Source organism: Notothenia coriiceps, unplaced genomic scaffold (genome assembly GCF_000735185.1).
Source record: "Notothenia coriiceps isolate Sejong01 unplaced genomic scaffold, NC01 NC01_scaffold00025320, whole genome shotgun sequence".
In the NCBI taxonomy this organism is placed as follows: domain Eukaryota; kingdom Metazoa; phylum Chordata; class Actinopteri; order Perciformes; family Nototheniidae; genus Notothenia; species Notothenia coriiceps.
Window position 1 is genome coordinate 3,020 of NW_011358021.1, and position 9,266 is coordinate 12,285.

Consider the following 9,266-nt stretch of genomic DNA (forward strand, 5'->3'; position numbering starts at 1 on the left):
TCAATTTACATTTTTAGTTTTAGGGTTTAATTTAATCAAGTATCCAAACAAGTAAAAATGCACGCAAATGTCAATACAGCTCCATAACAAGTAAAACAAAACAAAATATTACCTTTATCTACTCATGGATGTCCACAATGCCTGGCAGCCAGGTCCTTCATTTTGAAAAAAACTAAAAAGAAGTGTATTGACTCAAAAGTGAATGGGAAATAGAAAGTCATCAGGTTTGATAACATCCACAAAAATGTTTTTTGTTCCTTTTTGGCATCATATTTTTTAACCAAAAACCAAAAAAAAGGTTCTATCATGGTTCTTATATCTCTGGAACACTGACATTCTCCTCTCCATTTATATGGATATGTGCGTTGACCTTTGGATACAGGCCTACAGGCAAAATGCCAAGCAATGTCATGTTTAGTTCTTTTCATAAAAAGGAAATAGCTTTATAGTACCACTCTATATACCACTCATATGCCAAATGATGTCACCATTCTGTAGCTTTATTTTCCTGCATTATCCATATACAGGGATACCCACCGCTGATAGGCATGGTCCCATGCCATTAAAGTAGTACAAACTGAACACAAATGTAAGATCATCTTTTTCTTTTGTAAAGGTGATGCATCATGGTCCTGTATTAGCTTTTATTTAACACAATATCTTTCTAATCTCTTCAGAGAGATGTTATATGAAGATTTAGTTTCTGCATGTTATGGCATATGTAAGGTTTTAAGGCCATATTCAAGGAGCAATAATGAAGCATCGAGCAACTGAGTGAAATACAGCACTCACTTTTAGCTTTGATGTCATTTGAACAACTGAGCACAGAAAGCATTGTGCCCACATCTTCTAAAGACGTCAAGCTATGTTAAACACAGCTTAAAGCACTCTGAGTGAGGAGAGGAAACTGGGGAAAGCAGGAACCGACTGAATTAGAAACTGGTTAAGAAAATATAGTGCACAAAGACATCAGAACACTTTCTCTCAAAACATTTAGCATTTTGTGTCTTTGAATTATTATGAGAACACACTGCCGAATAAAACAATCTGATGGCCAAAGATGAATTAGTCATGATTAAATATAAAAAATTTCGAAGCGTTTTAGTTCATTATCAATGGTAAAAGGATCCATTTCTGTTCTTGATAACTGTACTGTTCTCACTAGATGTTCCTGGAATCTAGCTATTCAGTCAGCATAAACATGAACTTCAAATAATTCCAGGAGAACGGGATTCTGAATTGGAGATTACTGAAGCTTGTAAAACTGTAACACACAAGAACAGGACATTTTTTTACAGTTGCAATGAGATAAGTATACATGACAGGTATACAGAAACACGACATACATGACCATGCTATGGTAATGCTAGGCTAGTTAGACAGCTTAGAAGGCTAACAAACTAATCTATTTTATAAGTGAAGAGAAAACAAGAGTTTAGCAAAATGCTAACAGTGCTAAGCTAACAACGAGCTAGTATGTTAAAGAGGCTAAGCTAACAACGAGCTAATACACTAACGGATTACATTGTCATTGACATGAGGCGTTAGCTTAGGCCTAGTGGTGCAGATGCAGTTTAACGTCACATAATAAAGGTATGAAATACGATCAAATGATGAAATAAACACTGTTCTACATTAATATAGTTTCAACTAACAAGTCTCCAGAAGATGGATGCAGCCAGATTGTGGAGCGACCAAAACAAGACTGCCACATCTAATTTCCCAACTGACTGACGCAACTTCTTGTATGACTATTTCCTGTGATAGATAAAGCTGCGCTATTATCACTCGCCACTAGGGGCTCCCACAAACACACAGCTCTATACACAGAACACGACAATAACACTTAATTGTTTTTCTCCTGATTGAACTAAGGTCTACCAGCACTCTTTTTCTGCATCGTACCTGATCTACAACCTGTACACAAGGTGAGCAAACCAATAATTAAACATACCTATAAGTTGCATAATGAAATGACTTTCTCTTAATGATATTACGGTGGCCAATAGGTGCTAACACAAAACATACAATGGCCAAAAACACTTCCATTAGGAGAAACACACTGCAGCTTCAGAGACGATCTACCAAAACACATGCAAATATAGAAACATCGTCACCAACTTGAAAAAAACATGCGCATCATTTCTAAAAAGCGGTGCATACACAAATGCCAGGGGACACTAAAAAGATGCATGCTTCTTCATTTGCGTGTGTTTTCGCACATTAGTGTTTTTACATCTTCATATTCTTTTTAATTGCAGAGCGTTCCTCCAAATGGAAATGTTTTGGCCTTTGCCCCTGTCAGCCACTGTAATATATCGTAAAAGGTCTCAACTAGATCAGTGAGAATCTTAAAAAAAAATGAAAATGTATCTTCAATGTATTTAGTTTGAACGCAAATTGAGGAGAAAAGGTTCAAAACATTCTTACAAAATCAATAACTGATTACATTTTGTAAAATGTAATTCAAGTTTCAACAGGAATGGCATATTTATGAAATAAATAGAATTTGGATGAATAACATTGTACAGCACATTATTTAATAGTTCAAAATCTACATTTGCAGTGATTATATTTGTGATTTAGAAACAGATTTGAAGCATGTTAGTCTGCTGGTCAAATCCTTAGTGTGTCTTTATGTCCCCTGCACAGGGAGGTGCGGGAGCTGAATCCCCCGGAGGTGTCGGACTCCGTCCTGCAGTTCGCCTCGTGGGGCGTTCAGGGTCAGCAGCTGGTGAGTAGCTTACAGCCAAATCAGGATTTATTTTTCAGTGGTGCAAATGTGACATAAGTTTGTAGGCAGACCCGGAAGCAAGTTTATGATTCTTACACAACTTCTTCACCAAGATAATCTACACAATTATCCCCACTTTAAAAATAGGCAATGCTTAAATGCAATTGCCAGCAGTAAATAGCTACAAAATGCTATAAAGAAACTACATAACGTTGCATGATTTCACGTCACGACCGCTAAGCTAAAGGCTAATGCTCGACACAGTGGCGGAGCCAGGACATTTTCAGTGGGGTGGCCAGGATGGAACCAGTGATCATTTTGGGGTGGCATTGAAATCACTATTATATGAACATAAAAATACATTTCACTAGAAAATAAGGGGTTATTTAAGGCACCTACAACACACCTCTACATTATTTGGGATTAAGCTAGTGGTGGAATAGATAAAATAATATTCAGTAGGCCTATATCTAACTATTTTTGGCAAAGTAACAATGAAGCTTACATTATACAACTGTAATGCAATATACATAGGCTACTTACTTACTTACTTACTTACTTATGGTTATCAGCAGCACTATGAGCTAACCAAGCACAATTGTTGTAACCACACCTCCAGAACCCAACCGACTCATTTATGCTTTAAATAACCTGTAGGCCTACAGGCTTGCATCTATCTTGTAGTCCAATACTAACTGCAAAATATTTACTGACACTGAGCTGTGAAAATATAACATTGTGCAGACGTGGAACATTCTGCTGCAGTAGAATTCCCTATTTGATATAAGACTAGAATTCCATTAAATGTAAATAGAAGGGGGTGTACAGAGGCTTTGGATAATTAACTTTTGGAAGAAAATAAGTTTGAATTGTAATTTTAGTGTGTACATTATCAATATAACGTTATATTAATGTTAATTATTGATGAATGATGAAAGGTTACTTAAACATTTTTTTCTTAATGTTCTAAAATAGTTTGGGCCCCCGTGGTGAGGGTGTTTGGGGTGGCCAATACAGTGGCCAGGATTCAGCTGGGGCTGGCCACGGCCACCCCCAGCCACCCCCCGGCTCTGCCACTGGCTAGACATGACAAGTGTTTTCTCATTTAGTCACTTGTAAGACACATACAAGTCTTGGAAATTCACCAGTAGGGTATTGACTGATGTATTTTATGTCGTAGAACAAAACGTGAAAACCCTTGCTGCATTCAGAATAGTGAGGATTGATTATAATGTCTTTCTAATAAAGTGTGAGTTCATGGCATTCATAAGATCCTCTGCTCTGAGGTGAAGGCTCATCAAATACTGTTTCTGACTGGAGAGGAAACATAAACCCTTTAAACTGAACCATTATTCAGAAGCAGCAGTTGTACTTATCATGCTGCTGCGGGAGACATCTTGTGGGGGGGCTGCAGCTCTCTGTTTGAGTAATGCCTCCACCGTGCAGAGTATTACGGACCGAATAATCAGTCCATTATTTTCTCCAGCGCAGCCGAGGAGAGTAATCAACCATTTGGTAGCACATTTATCTCGTTTCCTCAGTATTTGTGCCCGTCCTCTGAAAGCTGCTCTTAAGGAAGCCCTGAAGCGGCGTGTCACATCCTGAATGACTAAATATCTTCCATTTCTCACAGGCTCTCCCTGCGTTTCTGTCCGTGAGGAGACGCTCAGTGAATGTGATTTTATCATTTAGCATGTTCTCTGTGTGTGAATGGCTCACCAGGTTCAGTCTTTGTAACTTCAACAATGTTGCAAAAAAGCTGGAAAAAATGCAAATATTGGTTAGTTCTGTTTAACATTTCTGTATGGGTTCTGGACTAAATTTGTCAAACCCAGTTGAAATACAAATAATGCTAATGCAGAGATGGCAAATGTACACACATCTTTCGCAGATACTCGTATTTAAAAATACTCTGCTGAAAGTTGAAGTACTGACTACACTTTTTGAATCAAGTTAAAGTATAGGGTTAGGGTTAGGGTTAGAAGTATGAGCATTTTAAATATACTTAAGTAAAATGTAGCCATAACTACCAGCTATTTTCTAGAAAATCTCCTTCATATATGGCCATGGGTGATTAGCAATGTCTCTGTTCTCAGTCCCCGTAAGATGTAAGGAGTAAAAGTAAAAAGTCGTCAGAAAAATAAATTATGGAGTAGAGTACTGATGCCAGAAAAATATACTTAAGTGCAGTAACAAATTATTTGTACTTCACTACTTCCCATCCCTTTGCTAATGTACGTTTTGCACATGCTGTGTGTACATTGATGAGTTGCATATACTGTAGTGAAATGGAGATGGAGGATTCAAATGATTTCCTCTTCAAGCGTCACACACAGCTTTGTGCATACAGTGAGAAGAATCATTGGGCAGCTTTTATACAGCACACACTGGGGGGTGTATATAATAGTGTAGAGTAGGGGACTGGCTCAAGGGCACCTTGGCAGGAGGCAAACTAGCACCTCTCAAAGCACCAGTCCACTGGTGACCCTCCTGAATCCTCACTCAGGATCACCAGGGACTTCACAATACTTACTCATTCTTGTACTTATCAATATTTCCCCTCTTCCCCACAGTTATATATATTTGAAAACAATATCTACTACCAGGCGGATGTTAAGAGCAGCTCATGGAGGCTCACGTCCTCAGGGCAGGAGGGGGTGATCTTCAACGGCATCACTGACTGGCTCTACGAAGGTGAGGGAGACCACAGTGGATCATGTTCAGACACGTGTAGAACATCAGGATTCCTATTGCAGAAAAAAGCATTTCTTCTTTTGAAATGTCATGTGTATAAAGATTCCTCTAGATTGTCTACTGTGGCACAGGAAAAGCTTCTATACCCTTTTATATGAGAAATGACAGACGTCGAGGAGGAACCGGATTTATATTGACTTGACAGTGACTCTGCTGGCTGTATCTATTATGACTGTCATCTGTCAAGAGCAAAACACACGTAATATGTCATTCTTGTTGCTGCTGTGAACCTCACAGGTGGTTTTTTTTTTTGTATTTGTAAAAGTTGGTACGTGTTTTATATTTATCAGGATGTTATGAAAATACATAAAGAAGAATAAACAGCTTGAGTTCCCTCGGTCTCGTCTCCCAATTTCCCGGCGCCCAACGGCTGGGGACGAATCTTTCCAAGAGTGTACCGGATTTTGTCGCATTTATCCGTGTGTGACATTGTGATTAATTTCTTGTTGTCTGTTTGTCGGGGGTACTGTCTGCTTAGTCTACTAATTTGTAGTAGCATTTTATAGAAAATATTTAGAAAAAAACACGTAAAAACATCTACTATAAAATTGTGAAAGCAGCTGTGATCCACCGCACGGGGTGGACGGGGAATTACTAGTCAGCGGTGACTTACTAGGATCGTAGGGATATTAGACCACATCACTTTAACCGTAGGAGTTTTTGTTTTTTGCTTATGAAAGACGTCAGATGCGACGTCGAGTCGTTGCCGAAGACAATCCTTGATACTGTAAAAAGACCACGTTTGGGCAGTTATACTCTGGTCTTGTAAAAGTCTTTAGTGAGGTTGTGAAGTTATTGGAGGTTTTTGGTGAGTTCTTATACAGGGTTTAGTCGGTCAGTAAACAATTGTAACACGTTGTTTCCGATTTACCATTTATTCCGATAATAATGTGCGATGAACCATTTGAACTAAGACTAACCAGTTAGTCTTGTACACGGTCCAACATTCTGTCATTTTTGTTTTTTTTTTCATGTCTGGCGACAGTCTGATATTCTTGGCACGATTCCTCTACTTCCCTCTCTTCCCTTTTCTCAATTTCCTGCCTCGTTAACTGCAGTCTATGTACATAGTCTTTCTTCTGTCCGACCAGTTCTAGGGAGTCGAACCGCGCCGAGGGACTAGTGGGCAGCCAGAAGAAAGGGGTTTACTAGCGGAGCGCACGTGTAATGGAATGAATTGTTGTTAACTCGATTAACGTTTAACGGGTTGTAGTACTTATCCGACGTGGGCGTCAAGATACACAACCCTGGGGAAGTGTTGTAAGATTGTATTTGCACCCATAGTTGTAAAGACCAAGTGTTATCCTGGATCTCGCCGGTCTGATAGATACCCAGACTTGACTGTTTACTAACTAGGCGGGTGGACCACTGGATTAGGGGCCAAGAGTGTTGGTTAGAGGGCAGATTGTCTGTAACCTGTGCGTTTACGGACGTAGTTTCCTACCTCCCACATTGACACGGAGTGTTTCGTATAGTGCAGGAGTAGGGGCACTATGGTGTCTGGATGGTCGGTTTGGGAGAAGTTCTTTATGTTCGGGACATTCGTGCCTTACTGTGTCCTCTTCCTAGGTGACTTGGACGTACGGTGTCGTTCTCGGACATCATTATGAGTCTCTCGACGAAACTACGACATGTCATTTAAGTCCGCACTCACAACATGTCATATTCATTCTATTGCTCTACAAAATACTAAGTCACTTGTCAGTCGACTTTATAGGAACAGGACGTTTGTTCAGTTTATGGGGTTTAGTAGTTACATCTCTCAAATTGACGCATGACTTTGTGAAGGTAAGACCTTTATGAATCGAAATTACCACAAGTTTAGTTGTGTTCACAAATTACCACTTCCAACGGTCCGGTGTCCTCACAAACGTTGCAACTTTCATATCACCAAGTGGTCTTTAGATGAAAGAACTGCGTATGATAATTAATTGTGGTAATAAAGGGTATACTTTATTAACGGCTTAGATGACTGTCATTTTTCACCGAAGAGTAATTATTAAACGTCCTACTTGTTTGGGGTCTTCGCGCCGCACAGTCCCGCCCTTTTTCCCCCGGGTACACCAGTTTTCGTCTAGTAAGTGAGTTATAGAGACGGCCAACCTTGGGTCTGTACTGTCGCTGATTAAACTAGACTTTTGGGGAAAAATTTTTGAGAGTCAAATGGAAACCCATTCCCAGAGGCGAGGGGACCCATCTCGCTGGACACTTGCCCCCGTCGTCGTACAACCACCTGGGTCCCGTCGCAACTACCACCCATTCGGTCAGTTACCTCGACGACCTCTGGTGGTCTACCGGCGGACCTCTCGTTGTGGAGGAGACCTCTTGTGTGTGGTCTCGTAGTCTCGTCCCTCTCCCCCTCGGACAACCGTTCACGTTTTATGTTAGGGTAAGAGCAGTACGGGATCAATACTAGCACACCACTAAACAGTTGTTCATTTATTTGTCGACCAATTTATTATTTTTTAACTTGACTGATCACCAGTAAGAACGAAAACTGATCCGGGGTCGTGTGCTCTGGTATCCGTTTGCGTATCTAATTGCGTTTGGTCAGCGTTTTTTCGAAGGCAGTATGCGTTCAAGATGGCCTATCACAGACGTGCTCTGTCGAGGCAAATTCGGGTTGTGGCGACCTCTTCGACTCATGTATAGTCCTCGGACTGCACGGACTTGAGGAGGTGTTTTTCGTCGCTTCTTCGTACCAACCAGTACAACGGGAAGACAATAAGAGGCACCACCCCGGCTCCCTTCGGAAACGTCACAAAAAGCGGTCAGTTGCACACAATTTCAAATTTAGAGGCTTTTTTTATCTGTTTAACCGGCAGGTTAGTCCGGAAAACAAATAAATACTCGAAATGTTGTTCTATTATTGTTTAGTATATCTATATTATGTACCTCGGGAGAAAAAAAAGGGGAGAGAGACGCCTGTTGCGGCAGTCACAGCAGTAGTATCGTCGTCGACTAGGTCATTATCCTGTGCCGGCTGATTTTTTATTTGTATGAAATATTTTCCATCAAACTCGTCCATAATTTTTATCGGTTCCCCTACTAGACTGACTTCACACCAAACGAGGCAAAGTGGCGACGTAGTGTTCTGCCCCTCCTCGCGTCCCTCGGTCTCGACGCACAGGGCAGGACAAGTCTAATCTGAGTGAGCGCAAATACAGGTATTAGCTCTCTTTCTATTATCTAGACTTAATCACCCACGTCAAAATGAAACTGCGCCCCCCGTCGTCTCCACCCCTCCTCCGGCCCCGATACCGTAGTAATAGTTTTTGCTAGCATGGTCTCGCAACGCATGCCAAGTAGGTGGAACCCTGGCATAGCAAGGGCGTAACAATGACAGTATAAGCCAGCAGGAACCACACCGGCTTGTCAGATATTGTGTTTGTCATTGCGTTTGTTGTCAAAAGCGGGGCACACCGGCCCCGGAATTGATCCTTTTTTTTTTTTTTTTTTTTTTTTTTTTTTTTACGAGTTGTATCGGATGGAATCGAGTATTCTTTTATTGTTATTATTGATTATTTTATAGTGCTTTCTATTATTACATTGATAGTGTGGTCTAAGGTTGATTATATATGGATATTATGGTTCTTTTCAAAAGTTACGATTTTTTCTTCTACCCTATTATCCTCCCATTACATTATAAAAGTCAAGACCAGCCCGAATTTGGTTTGAGGTAAGAACCCAGAGTTCAACGATTGTCCTTTGATTTGACGGTAATATTCAGTCCAAAGACACATATCTTTATCCTTGTGGATAGGGATGCGGGGGGGGG